Source organism: Callionymus lyra, chromosome 11 (assembly GCF_982586985.1).
Source record: "Callionymus lyra chromosome 11, fCalLyr1.hap1.1, whole genome shotgun sequence".
NCBI classification, from domain to species: Eukaryota; Metazoa; Chordata; class Actinopteri; order Syngnathiformes; family Callionymidae; genus Callionymus; species Callionymus lyra.
In genome coordinates, this window is record NC_141828.1 from 31,061 (window position 1) to 42,161 (window position 11,101).

General features: G+C 48.7%; 1 non-coding gene across 1 annotated transcript; it reads left to right on the forward strand.

The window, feature by feature from the left end:
- Nucleotides 1-642: 642 nt before the first annotated feature.
- LOC148068856 (small nucleolar RNA SNORA73 family) lies at nucleotides 643-849 on the forward strand. Its single transcript, XR_015713075.1, has one exon. It is a non-coding gene; the product is annotated as a small nucleolar RNA SNORA73 family (small nucleolar RNA).
- Nucleotides 850-11,101: the final 10,252 nt, after the last annotated feature.

The window sequence follows — 11,101 nt, forward strand, 5'->3', positions numbered from 1 at the left end:
TGAGGACACTTGAGGAGACATGAGGAAACATGAGACATGAAGACACATGAGGACACATGAGGACACATGAGACATGAGGACACATGAGGAGACATGAGGACACATGAGGACACTCAAGGACACATGAGGAGACATGAGAACACATGAGGAGACATGAGGACACATGAGGAGACATGAGGACACATGAGACATGAAGACACATGAGGAGACATGAGGACACACAAGGACACATGAGGAGACATGAGAACACATGAGGAGACATGAGGACACATGAGACATGAAGACACATGAGGAGACATGAGGACACACAAGGACACATGAGGAGACATGAGAACACATGAGGAGACATGAGGACACATGAGGACACATGAGGAGACATGAGGACACATGAGGACACATGAGGACACATGAGGACACATGAGACATGAAGACACATGAGGAGACTTGAGGACACACTAGGACACATGAGGAGACATGAGTACACACGAGGACACATGAGGAGACATGAGACGGGAGACATGAGGACACATGAGGAGACATGAGGACACATGAGAACACATGAGGACACATGAGGACGCATGAGACATGAGGACACATGAGGACTTCTTGGTCATGTCTTTGTGCATCTGTAACCCGGTTGATGTGACGGGGGCAGGACCTGGTTCTGGTTCTGTCCCAGTGGCGTATGGGAGCGTAGCTCTGAGCCGAGACGTACAGTCCTGTTCCACGCCGTCGCACATTAAGCTCCGCCCCCCGGTTGATGCCGGCGAGGAAAGAGCCTCCTGTATATTCCTAAAGCTTCCCAGAATGCACCAGTGTCTGGGGAGTCTAACCATGCAGTAGACAAACGTTGTCCTGATTGTTCTCTTTGCTCAACGGTTCCTTGTCTGTCCACCAGGTGGAGACGTTCTCTGGAGTCTACAAGAAACTGACGGGCAAAGACGTCGTGTTTGAATTTCCTGAGTTCCAGCTGTGAAGCCTGGAGGAATAAAGTTGTTTTCTGTTCAACAGCCTCTCGTGCTTCGAGTCTCATCGTTCATGACCTCAGCGGCTGAAATAATGTTCTAAACCATCTTCAGGATCTTGTTGCTTCTCCTAAGCTGTTAAACCAGTGGTTCTTAACAGGGGTTCAGAGGTCAAGACGCATCATAATTATGGTATAAATTCATGACACACTTGAGCATCACTGGCCAATCAGTGCTGAGGGGAGTTTAGTGCTCAGTAGTCAAAGTACAACTGTCGTGGTAGTACTAGTGTGATTACTTTGATAATACTCTGAGTTGTAGCAGAAGTCTGAAGTGTAGATGGTGAAGAGGAGAGGAGCCAGTACTGTCCCCTGAGGTGCTCCTGTACTGCACAGTGTCAGACGTGATGTCCTTCAGCCTGACATACTGTGGTCGATCAGTAAGATAATCCAGGAAACCAGACCAGGGTCCACATGCATCTTGCATCAGGGATCCACCTCCAGAGCTGTTGCTGATCCAGGGATCCACCTCCAGAGCTGTTGCTGATCCAGGGATCCACCTCCAGAGCTGCTGCTGATCCAGGGATCCACCTCCAGAGCTGTTGCTGATCCAGGGATCCACCTCCAGAGCTGCTGCTGATCCAGGATCTTCACCACGTCATCAGATCCCGAGTTCTCTCCAGCACCCCCATGGACCCTCCTACACTCTCCTCTTTTCTCTCACTCTATCCTCCCTCACTCCTCTCCTTATCCATCTGTCTACCCCCCCATCCTTCCTCCCAGCCGGTCAAAGCGGCAGGCCGTCAACAATGAGTCTGGTTCCGCTCCAGGTTTCTGCTTCTAAAAGGAAGTTTTTCCTCTCCATTGCTCACTGTACAGTGTTTTGTTTCTTGCTCTTTGTTGAATTGCTGGATCTATTTTTCCTTAATCAACTGTAGTCTTATTTCAACTGTATAGTGTCTTGAGATAACTTTGTTATGATAAGACACTTGAAATAAAATTGAATTGAATCTTAGTCAGTTTGTCCTGCAGCAGAGTGGGTTGGATAGTGTTGAAGGCACTAGAGAAGTCCAGGAACAGGATCCTCACTGAACCGCTTCCTTTATCCAGGTGAGAGTAGGTCGTTGCAGGAGGTGAAGGATGGCATCTTCCACACCAACTGCTGGCTGGTAGGCAAACTGCAGGGGGTCTTGCATGTGCTGGACTTGTGGCCTGAGATGTTTGAGGACCAGCCGCTCCAGTGTCTTCATCAGCTGTGAAGTCAGTGCCACCGGTCTGTAATGGTTTGATCCTGGAACTATCCATGATCTTCAGTCAAACCAATCCGGGACACACGGTTCCTCACAGGTGGTCATAATGTTAGTGCTGCTCGTTCCAGCCACCTGTGTCAAGGTCATGAACTGCTCCAGTGACGGACAGATCTTATTTCTTTTGATGTACTTTGATCTTACATTTGATTTAAAGTTTCAAGAGACTCGCCTGAAGGTTCTGAGGAGGGCAGAGGTCAGAGGTGAACATATGCAGGTAGAGCTGGTTGCGTCCAAGGGCGAGGAAGGAGGTGAAAAGGGGAGGGGTCCCAGGACAGAGCCCTGGGGCACACCTGCCGTGACTGAGGGGGTGGGTTGGAGGAACTGGGTGGTCAGTGAGGTGGGAGTGAAACCACTCGAGGGAGGAGAGTCTGAGGACGAGGTGTGAGATGGTGTCAAAGGTCAAGGATGAGAATGAACCAGAGAGAAGGATCTCAAACATTAAGACACTTAATATCTTTAAGAAAGAGTTTAAAAACTCAACCATTGACGGGTACAGATGATACTTGATGGTTGAAGTTAGAGAAGCTGAGCCTGAGAAACCTGAGACAGTTTGTACGTAACCGTGACATGTGTCCTGTAGATCCACACAATAGAGTCCAGTAGATCCACACACTAGAGTCCTGTAGATCCACACAATAGAGTCCTGTAGATCCACACACTAGAGTCCAGTAGATCCACACAATAGAGTCCTGTAGATCCACACACTAGAGTCCTGTAGATCCACACACTAGAGTCCTGTAGATCCACACACTAGAGTCCAATAGATCCACACACTAGAGTCCAATAGATCCACACACTAGAGTCCAGTAGATCCACACAGTAGAGTCCAATAGATCCACACACTAGAGTCCTGTAGATCCACACACTAGAGTCCAGTAGATCCACACACTAGAGTCCAATAGATCCACACACTAGAGTCCTGTAGATCCACACACTAGAGTCCTGTAGATCCACACACTAGAGTCCAATAGATCCACACACTAGAGTCCTGTAGATCCACACACTAGAGTCCTGTAGATCCACACACTAGAGTCCAGTAGATCCACACACTAGAGTCCAACTAGAGTCCAGTAGATCCACACACTAGAGTCCAGTAGATCAACACACTAGAGTCCAGTAGATCCACACACAAGTCCTGTAGATCCACACACTAGAGTCCAACTAGAGTCCAGTAGGTCCACACACTAGAGCCCAGTAGGTCCACACACTAGAGTCCAGTAGGTCCACACACTAGAGCCCAGTAGGTCCACACACTAGAGCCCAGTAGGTCCACACACAAGTCCTGTAGATCCACACACTAGGGTCATGTAGATCCACACACAAGTCCTGTAGATCCACACACTAGGGTCCAGTAGATCCACACACAAGTCCTGTAGATCCACACACTAGAGTCCAGTAGGTCCACACACTAGAGCCCAGTAGGTCCACACACAAGTCCTGTAGATCCACACACTAGGGTCCTGTAGATCCACACACTAGGGTCATGTAGATCCACACACAAGTCTTGTAGATCCACACACTAGAGTCCAGTAGGTCCACACACTAGAGCCCAGTAGGTCCACACACAAGTCCTGTAGATCCACACACAAGTCCTGTAGATGCAAACACTAGAGCCCAGTAGATCCACACACTAGAGCCCAGTAGGTCCACACACAAGTCCTGTAGATCCACACAATAGGGTCATGTAGGTCCACACACAAGTCCTGTAGATCCACACACTAGGGTCATGTAGATCCACACACAAGTCCTGTAGATCCACACACTAGGGTCATGTAGATCCTAACATGTGGCTAACGTGTCACTGATGTTATGCTAACATGTGGCTAACGTGTCACTGATGTTATGCTAACATGTGGACACATGAGGACACATGAGAACACATGAGGAGACATGAGGACACATGAGGACACACGAGGAGACATGAGGACACATGAGGAGACATGAGGACACATGAGGACGCATGAGATATGAGGACACATGAGGACACATGAGGAGACATGAGAACACATGAGAACACATGAGGACACATGAGGAGACATGAGACATGAGGACACATGAGGAGACATAAGGACACATGAGGAGACATGACAACACATGAGGACTCATGAGGACACATGAGGAGACATGAAGACACATGAGGACACATGAGGACACATGAGACATGAAGACACATGAGGACACATGAGGAGACACAAGGACGCATGAGGAGACACGAGGACACATGACACATGAGGACACATGAGGAGACATGAGGACACATGAGGAGACATGAGGACACATGAGGACACATGAGGACACATGAGGAGACATGATGACACATGAGGACACATGAGACATGAGGACACATGAGACATGAAGAGACATGAGGACACATGAGGACACATGAGGAGACATGAGGACACATGAGGAGACATGAGGAGACATGAGGAGACATGAGACATGAGGACACTTGAGGACACATGAGGAGACACGAGGACACATGCCACATGAGGACACATGAGGAGACATGAGGACACATGAGGACACATGAGGAGACATGATGACACATGAGGACACATGAGACATGAAGACACATGAGGACACATGAGGACACATGAGGACACATGAGGAGACATGAGGACGCATGAGACATGAGGACACATGAGACATGAAGACACATGAGGACACATGAGGACACATGAGGAGACATAAGGACACATGAGGACACTCAAGGACACATGAGGAGACATGAGGACACATGAGGACACATGAGGAGACATGAGGAGACATGAGACATGAGTACACATGAGGAGACATGAGGACACATGAGAACACATGAGGAGACATGAGGACACAAGAGGACACATGAGACATGAAGACACATGAGGAGACATGAGGACACATGAGGACACATGAGGACACATGAGGAGACATGAGACATGAGGACACATGAGGAGACATGAGACATGAAGACACATGAGGACACATGAGGAGACACAAGGACACACGAGGAGACACGAGGACACATGACACATGAGGACAAATGAGGACACATGAGGAGACACATGAGGAGACACGAGGACACATGAGGACACATGAGGACATATGAGGAGACATGAGGACACATGAGGACAAAAGAGGAGACACGAGGACACATGAGGAGACACGAGGACACATGACACATGAGGACAAATGAGACACGAGGACACAAGACACATGAGGACACATGAGGACACATGAGACACGAGGACACATGAGGACATATGAGGACACATGAGGAGACACGAGGACATATGAGGAGACATGAGGACACATGAGGACACATGAGGAGACATGAGGACACATGAGGAGACATGAGTACACACGAGGACACATGAGGAGACATGAGACATGAGGACACATGAGGAGACATGAGGACACATGACACATGAAGACACATGAGGAGACATGAGGACACACAAGGACACATGAGGAGACATGAGTACACACGAGGACACATGAGGAGACATGAGACATGAGTACACATGAGGAGACATGAGGACACATGAGAACACATGAGGAGACATGAGGACACATGAGGAGACATGAGGACACATGAGGACACACGAGGTTACACGAGGACACATGAGACATGAGGACACATGAGGAGACATGAGACATGAGGACACATGAGGACACATGAGGAGACATGAAGACACATGAGGACATATGAGGACACATGAGGACACATGAGGAGACATGAGGACACATGAGGAGACATGAGGACACATGAGACATGAAGACACATGAGGAGACATGAGGACACATGAGGACACATGAGGAGACATGAGTACACACAAGGACACATGAGGAGACATGAGACATGAGTACACATGAGGAGACATGAGGACACATGAGAACACATGAGAAGACATGAGGACACATGAGGAGACATGAGGACACATGAGACATGAAGACACATGAGGAGACATGAGGACACATGAGGACACATGAGGACACACGAGGACACACGAGGACACACGAGGACACATGAGGAGACATGAGGACACATGAGGAGACATGAGACATGAAGACACATGAGGAGACATGAGGACACATGAGAACACATGAGGACACATGAGGACGCATGAGATATGAGGACACATGAGGACACATGAGGAGACATGAGAACACATGAGAACACATGAGGACACATGAGGAGACATGAGACATGAGGACACATGAGGAGACATAAGGACACATGAGGAGACATGAGACATGAAGACACATGAGGAGACATGAGGACACATGAGAACACATGAGGACACATGAGGACGCATGAGATATGAGGACACATGAGGACACATGAGGAGACATGAGAACACATGAGAACACATGAGGACACATGAGGAGACATGAGACATGAGGACACATGAGGAGACATAAGGACACATGAGGAGACATGACAACACATGAGGACTCATGAGGACACATGAGGAGACATGAAGACACATGAGGACACATGAGGACACATGAGACATGAAGACACATGAGGACACATGAGGAGACACAAGGACGCATGAGGAGACACGAGGACACATGACACATGAGGACACATGAGGAGACATGAGGACACATGAGGAGACATGAGGACACATGAGGACACATGAGGACACATGAGGAGACATGATGACACATGAGGACACATGAGACATGAGGACACATGAGACATGAAGAGACATGAGGACACATGAGGACACATGAGGAGACATGAGGACACATGAGGAGACATGAGGAGACATGAGGAGACATGAGACATGAGGACACTTGAGGACACATGAGGAGACACGAGGACACATGCCACATGAGGACACATGAGGAGACATGAGGACACATGAGGACACATGAGGAGACATGATGACACATGAGGACACATGAGACATGAAGACACATGAGGACACATGAGGACACATGAGGACACATGAGGAGACATGAGGACGCATGAGACATGAGGACACATGAGACATGAAGACACATGAGGACACATGAGGACACATGAGGAGACATAAGGACACATGAGGACACTCAAGGACACATGAGGAGACATGAGGACACATGAGGACACATGAGGAGACATGAGGACACATGAGGACACATGAGGAGACATGAGGACACATGAGACATGAAGACACATGAGGAGACTTGAGGACACACAAGGACACATGAGGAGACATGAGTACACACGAGGACACATGAGGAGACATGAGACATGAGTACACATGAGGAGACATGAGGACACATGAGAACACATGAGGAGACATGAGGACACAAGAGGACACATGAGACATGAAGACACATGAGGAGACATGAGGACACATGAGGACACATGAGGACACATGAGGAGACATGAGACATGAGGACACATGAGGAGACATGAGACATGAAGACACATGAGGACACATGAGGAGACACAAGGACACACGAGGAGACACGAGGACACATGACACATGAGGACAAATGAGGACACATGAGGAGACACATGAGGAGACACGAGGACACATGAGGACACATGAGGACATATGAGGAGACATGAGGACACATGAGGACAAAAGAGGAGACACGAGGACACATGAGGAGACACGAGGACACATGACACATGAGGACAAATGAGACACGAGGACACAAGACACATGAGGACACATGAGGACACATGAGACACGAGGACACATGAGGACATATGAGGACACATGAGGAGACACGAGGACATATGAGGAGACATGAGGACACATGAGGACACATGAGGAGACATGAGGACACATGAGGAGACATGAGTACACACGAGGACACATGAGGAGACATGAGACATGAGGACACATGAGGAGACATGAGGACACATGACACATGAAGACACATGAGGAGACATGAGGACACACAAGGACACATGAGGAGACATGAGTACACACGAGGACACATGAGGAGACATGAGACATGAGTACACATGAGGAGACATGAGGACACATGAGAACACATGAGGAGACATGAGGACACATGAGGAGACATGAGGACACATGAGGACACACGAGGTTACACGAGGACACATGAGACATGAGGACACATGAGGAGACATGAGACATGAGGACACATGAGGACACATGAGGAGACATGAAGACACATGAGGACATATGAGGACACATGAGGACACATGAGGAGACATGAGGACACATGAGGAGACATGAGGACACATGAGACATGAAGACACATGAGGAGACATGAGGACACATGAGGACACATGAGGAGACATGAGTACACACAAGGACACATGAGGAGACATGAGACATGAGTACACATGAGGAGACATGAGGACACATGAGAACACATGAGAAGACATGAGGACACATGAGGAGACATGAGGACACATGAGACATGAAGACACATGAGGAGACATGAGGACACATGAGGACACATGAGGACACACGAGGACACACGAGGACACACGAGGACACATGAGGAGACATGAGGACACATGAGGAGACATGAGACATGAAGACACATGAGGAGACATGAGGACACATGAGAACACATGAGGACACATGAGGACGCATGAGATATGAGGACACATGAGGACACATGAGGACACATGAGGAGACATGAGAACACATGAGAACACATGAGGACACATGAGGAGACATGAGACATGAGGACACATGAGGAGACATGAGGACACATGAGGACTCATGAGGACACATGAGGAGACATGAAGACACATGAGGACACATGAGACATGAAGACACATGAGGACACATGAGGAGACACAAGGACGCATGAGGAGACACGAGGACACATGACACATGAGGACACATGAGACATGAAGACACATGAGGAGACATGAGGACACACAAGGACACATGAGGAGACATGAGTACACACAAGGACACATGAGGAGACATGAGACATGAGTACACATGAGGAGACATGAGGACACATGAGAACACATGAGGAGAAATGAAGACACATGAGGAGACATGAGGACACATGAGACATGAAGACACATGAGGAGACATGAGGACACATGAGGACACACGAGGTTACACGAGGACACATGAGACATGAGGACACATGAGGAGACATGAGGAGACATGAGACATGAGGACACATGAGGACACATGAGGAGACATGAAGACACATGAGGACACATGAGGAGACACAAGGACACATGAGGAGACACGAGGACACATGAGGACACATGAGGAGACATGAGGACACATGAGGACACATGAGGAGACACGAGGACACATGACACATGAGGACACATGAGACACGAGGACACAAGACACATGAGGACACATGAGGAGACATGAGGACACATGAGACACGAGGACACATGAGGACATATGAGGACATATGAGGACACATGAGGAGACACGAGGACATATGCGGAGACATGAGGACACATGAGGACATATGAGGACACATGAGGACACATGAGGAGACATGAGGACACATGAGGAGACATGAGGAGACATGAGGACACATGAGGACACATGAGACATGAAGACACATGAGGAGACATGAGGACACATGAGGACACACGAGGAGACATGAGGACACATGAGGAGACAAGAGGACACATGAGACATGAAGACACATGAGGAGACATGAGGACACATGAGGACACACGAGGACACACAAGGACACATGAGGAGACATGAGAACACATGAGGACACATGAGGACACATGAGACATGAAGACACATGAGGAGACATGAGGACACATGAGGACACACGAGGAGACATGAGGACACATGAGGACACATGAGGAGACATGAGGACACACGAGGAGACATGAGGACACATGAGGACACATGAGGACACATGAGACATGAAGACACATGAGGAGACATGAGGACACATGAGGACACACGAGGAGACATGAGGACACATGAGGACACATGAGACATGAAGACACATGAGGAGACATGAGGACACATGAGGACACATGAGGATACACGAGGACACACGAGGACACATGAGACACGAGGACACATGAGGAGACATGAGGACACATGAGGAGACATGAGACATGAAGACACATGAGGAGACATGAGGACACATGAGGATGCATGAGATATGAGGACACATGAGGACACATGAGGAGACATGAGAACACATGAGGACACATGAGGACACATGAGGAGACATGAGACATGAGGACACATGAGGAGACATGACAACACATGAGGACTCATGAGGACACATGAGGAGACACAAGGACACATGAGGAGACACGAGGACACATGAGGACACATGAGGAGACATGAGGACACATGAGGACACATGAGGAGACACGAGGACACATGACACATGAGGACACATGAGACACGAGGACACAAGACACATGAGGACACATGAGGAGACATGAGGACACATGAGACACGAGGACACATGAGGACATATGAGGACATATGAGGACACATGAGGAGACACGAGGACATATGCGGAGACATGAGGACACATGAGGACATATGAGGACACATGAGGACACATGAGGAGACATGAGGACACATGAGGAGACATGAGGACACATGAGGACACATGAGGACACATGAGACATGAAGACACATGAGGAGACATGAGGACACATGAGGACACACGAGGAGACATGAGGACACATGAGGAGACAAGAGGACACATGAGACATGAAGACACATGAGGAGACATGAGGACACATGAGGACACACGAGGACACACAAGGACACATGAGGAGACATGAGAACACATGAGGAGACATGAGGACACATGAGGACACATGAGGACACATGAGACATGAAGACACATGAGGAGACATGAGGACACATGAGGACACACGAGG